Below are 5,133 nucleotides of genomic sequence, written 5' to 3' on the forward strand. Positions count from 1 at the left end.
AGCTGCATCAAACCAGCCTCAGGACTGAAGACCACAACAACAACAACATGTGTTTGATGATGTCTTGATGATTGCATATTACAAGTTTTTTGCACTCTTGTGAAGGTACGAGTGCGTGCTGAAAAGTAATGCCCCCGAATTTTTATGTGAAAACTCGTAAAGAATTTTATGCAAAACAAATGTTATTAACATTTCACATCTTTATTCTTCATGTCTACGTATTTATTTCTGAACGTAATCACACTGGCGATGAACACATTTCTCCTAACGAGAGACCACAATGTTGATAACATCACTGTAGAATATTTGACTTTGTTGGCCGAGCCACAACCTCACCGCTGCTTGTACCGCTTCATCATTATCAAAGTGAAATTCTTGAAGTTGTTCTTTAAATTTTGGAAAAAAAAATGAAACCTGTATGGGGGTCAAGGCGGGACTGCATGGAAGATGATCGATGACAGTGAACTGATGGCGTCGGATCGCAACGATCCTGTGGTCTGGCATTGTCGAGCTGGAGGAAAGGGTGTTCCATGTGTGGACGAACTCTTCGAATACGATACTTGCTTACAGAAAAATGTTTCTCACGCAACGACATACTTGCGTTACACACCGCCTTGTTATACGCTACAATTCGGAGCCCTTTAGCGGAAGTGGGTTGCAAACACGTAGACATGAAACCCAAAGATTTTTCAGCACACACTTCTGTTTTCTCAGAAACAAAGGTACCTGAGGTAACAAACCGAATGAACTACTATTACGAGTACATTATTACTCTGTAATAAGTCGCCAGAGGCCATGGGTCCTTCATACCAGAATATTCAGAAGGTATCCATGAAAGGTATCTCTCTCGTTTGTCGGGTAAACTCAGGTTCACTCCGTACGCGTCAGTTATACAAGTTCCCTTGGGTATCTTCAGGATAGTAGCAGTTTCAGACCTGAAAAAAGAGTGGAGCAAAGGGATTCATTATAACCAAAACTATTCTCAGGAGCCTAATAGGAAGTCTTCCGAACCGTAAACAGGTCCAATGAAGAAGGAACACGTTTTAACGGAACATATCTTAACGACCTCCCCTACGGTACTGGTATCCCATCAGGTCCAGAGGAAAGGCCAGTTCGATTTTACACAGAGTACGCGAAGGAACTTGCCCCCCTTCTTGCAGCGGTGTACCGTAGGTCTCTAGAAGAGCGTAGCGTTCCAAAGGATTGGAAAATGGCACAGGTCTTCCCATTTTTCAAGAAGGAACGTCGAACAGATGTGCAGAACTATAGGCTTATATCTCTAACGTCGATCAGTTGTAGAATTTTGGAACACGTATTATGTTCGAGTATAATGACTTTTCTGCAGACTAGAAATCTACTGTGTAGGAATCAGCATGGGCTTCGAAAAAGACGATCGTGTGAAACCCAGCTCGCGCTATTCGTCCAGGAGACTCAGAGGGCCATAGACACGGGTTCCCAGATAGATGCCGTGTTTCTTGACCTCCGCAAGGCGTTCGAAACAGTTCCACACAGTCGTTTGATGAACAAAGTAAGTGCATATGGACTATCAGACCAACTGTGTGATTGGATTGAGGAGTTCCTAGATAACAGAACGGAGCATGTCATTCTCAATGGAGAGAAGTCTACCGAAGTAAGAATGATTTCAGGTGTGCCGCATGGCAGTGTCGTAGGACCGTTGGTATTCACAATATACAAAATGACCTTGTGGATAACATCGGAAGTTCACTAAGGCTTTTTGCGGATGATACTGTAGTATATAGAGAGGTTGTAACAATGGAAAATTGTACTGAAATGCAGGAGGATCTGACGCATGGTGCAGGGAATGGCAATTGAATCTCAATGTAGACAAGTGTAATGTGCTGCGAATACATAAAAAGAAAGATCCTTTATCATTTAGCTACAATATAGTAGGTCAGCAACTGGAAGCAGTTAATTCCATAAATTATCTGGGAGTAGGCATTAGGAGTGATTTAAAGAGGAATGATCAGATAAAGTTGATAGTCGGTAAAGCAGATACCAGACTGAGATTCATTGAAAGAATCCTAAGGAAACGCAATCCGAAAACAAAGGAAGTAGGTTACAGTACACTCATTCGCCCACTGCTTGAATATTGCTCACCAGTGTGGTTTAAGTAGTTCTAAGTTCTAGGCGACTGATGACCTCAGAAGTTAAGTCGCATAGTGCTCACAGCCGTTTGAACCATTTGAAGTGTGGGCTTTGCCGTAGGTTCGTAAGTAGTGGATTGCGGTGTGAGACTTGTTCGAAAAATTTCCACTGGGGGAATGCAGTGGGGAAGCCATTGGGCATTATGGTGAGATCCTCTCTTGGAACTGCAGGTTATGTAGCAAGAGTAAGTTGATAGAGGAGCAGGAGCGTAAGATCTGTGCCCTTCAGGTGCAGTTGAAAAACTCACAGGAGGAGCTAGATAGGATGAGGAGGGTGACGGGGGTTGGGGAATGGGAGCTGGTTGTTGGCAAGAGATCTGCTAGGAGGAGGAGATTTTCAGATAGTTTTACTATTGGTGCTTGCAATAGATATGAACAACTGTCAGAGTCTAGTGGAGAGGAATCTCTAGTAGCTGTAGATGTAGGAAGTGTGCAGCAGACCTCAGCAGTTACGGTGGCTAGGACAGTTGCAAAGTCTAAGAGAAAGAAGAAGGTTCTGATGTTAGTTCTCATGGTAGAGGTGTGTAGGCCAGCAGTTGCAGAAAGTGTTGGGGAGTGAGTACCAGGTCACCAGCATTGTGAGGCCTAATGCAGTATTGGCTCAGGTGACTGTTAACATAGGGGGGTTATGTAGGGATTTTACTAAATAGGATCAGGTAGTGATTGTGAGTGGGGCTGGTAATAGTATTGATAGGGATGGGGAGTATGACATAGATAGTAACCTGGAGAAGATAGCAACTCAGACTGGCAACACGAATGTGCATTTCGTGGAACTGTTTCAGCGACACGATCGGTCTCATCTTAATACAGCCGTCAAGCGTAATAACATGAGACTTGGGGGTGCGCTGATGACAGAAGGCATGAGTCACATTTGAGTGGTGTCGGTGGAGTCTATCAGCAGGATGGGATTTACTAGACATGGCCTGTACCTCAACAGGTATGGAAAGGGGAGGTTGGCAAAGCTTACAGGTGACAGCATAGGTGGGGGTGGTGGGATCACTCATGGGAAAATTCCTGTACTAGTGGGTGTTAGAGCTGCACCTTTTTTAGATTGAAGTCAGCTGATAGGTATTCCTGCTTAAGGGAAGTCTCTCTAACAAAGAAACCACTTTCGACAAAGCTTAGGTATCCGAGTAATGAGGGAATTAGAATATTTCATCAAAATATGCAATGTATTAGAGATAAAGTTAGTGCATTGCTTATAGATGTTGGCTTTGAAATTATTGGTATATCTGAACACTTCTTAAATAAGGAGATAATTCAGGGGCTTCCTTTACCAGGGTACAGGTTGGCTGGCAGCTTTTCTAGGAGCTCTTTGCGGTGTGAGGGAGTAGCCATGTATGTGAAAAACGGTATCCCATTTGAGTCAATTGATGTTTCATAGTACTGCACTGAAAAGGTGTTTGAATGTTGTGGAGGTGTGGTTGGATTTAGTGGAGTTAAACTTCTAATTGTTGTTATTTATAGATCCCCAGACTCCGATTTCACATCATTTTTGCTAAAGCAAGAGGAGGTTCTTGGTTCACTTTATAGGAAATACAAAAAGTTAGTTATATGTCGTGACTTCAATATTAATTGTATAAGTGATTGTGCAAGGAAAAGGATGCTGGTAGACCTCCTTAATTCATATAGTCTTATGCAAACCGTATTCTTTCCAACGAGAGTGCAAGGGAACAGTAGAACAACCATAGACAACATTTTTGTTCATTCCTCATTACTAGAAGGGCATTCTGTTAGCAAAAAAGTAAATGGTCTTTCAGATCATGATGCACAAGTTTTAACTGTAAAAGATTTTTATGCTGCAACTCATCTTAAATATAGTTATCAACTTTTTGTGATCCAGTTGCTGTAGAGACCTTTGTAAACCTTATCAAGGAACAAGAGTGGCAAGATGTTTATAGTGCTGATACAGTAGACGATAAATAGCTTTCCTCAAGACTTTTCTCGTGCCTTTTGAAAGTTGCTTTCCGTTAGAACGTTCAAAGCAGGGTACTAGCACAAACAGGCAGCCTGAGTGGCTGACTAGAGGGATGAGAATATCCTGTAGAACAAAGTGGCAATTATATCAAAACGTTAGAAACAGTCAAAATCTAAATGCAGCAGCCCATTACAAACTGTATTGTAAGGTGCTTAAAAAAGTTGTTAGGAAGGCAAAAAGTATGTGGTATGAAGATAGAATAGCTAAGTCTCTGGATAAAATTAAACCCATATGGTCAGTCGTAAAGGAAGTGGCTCGTCTGCAGAGACAGGTGGAGGATATAGAATCAGTGCGTAGTGGGAATGTCCATGTTACTGATAAGTCGCATATATGTACAGTATTTAATAATCACTTTCTGAATATAGCAGGTGAACTAAATAGAAACCTAGTCCCAACAGGGAATCATATAGCGCTCATAGAAAAAAGTGTTCCGAGACTGTTACCTGAAATGCTCCTCCATGATACTGACAAGAGGGAGATTGAGTTAATAATTAAATCACTAAGGACCAAGAACTCTCATGGATATGACGGGGTATCTAGCAGAATACTGAAGTATTGTTCTATGTATGTTAGCCCAGTACTTAGCCATATCTGTAACTTTTCCTTTAGGAGTGGTCGGTTTTCCTGACCGATTAAAGTACTCGGTAGTGAAGCCACTTTATAAAAAGGGAGACAGGGATAATGTTGGCAATTATAGGCCTATTTCTATGCCATCGGTGTTTGCTTAAGTTATCGAGAAGGTTGTATATACAAGGTTATTGGAGCATTTAAATTCACATAATTTGCTGTCAAATGTACAGTTTGGTTTTAGAAATGGTTTAACAACTGAAAATGAAAATGCTATATTCTCTTTTCTCTGTGAGGTTTTGGACGGATTAAATAAAAGGTTGCGAACACTAGGTGTTTTCTTTGATTTAACGAAGGCTTTTGACTGTGTTGACCACAAAATATTACTGCAGAAGTTGGACCATTATGGAGTAAGGGGAGTAG

The sequence above is a fragment of the Schistocerca piceifrons genome, chromosome 4, assembly GCF_021461385.2.
Source record: "Schistocerca piceifrons isolate TAMUIC-IGC-003096 chromosome 4, iqSchPice1.1, whole genome shotgun sequence".
Taxonomy (NCBI): Eukaryota; Metazoa; Arthropoda; class Insecta; order Orthoptera; family Acrididae; genus Schistocerca; species Schistocerca piceifrons.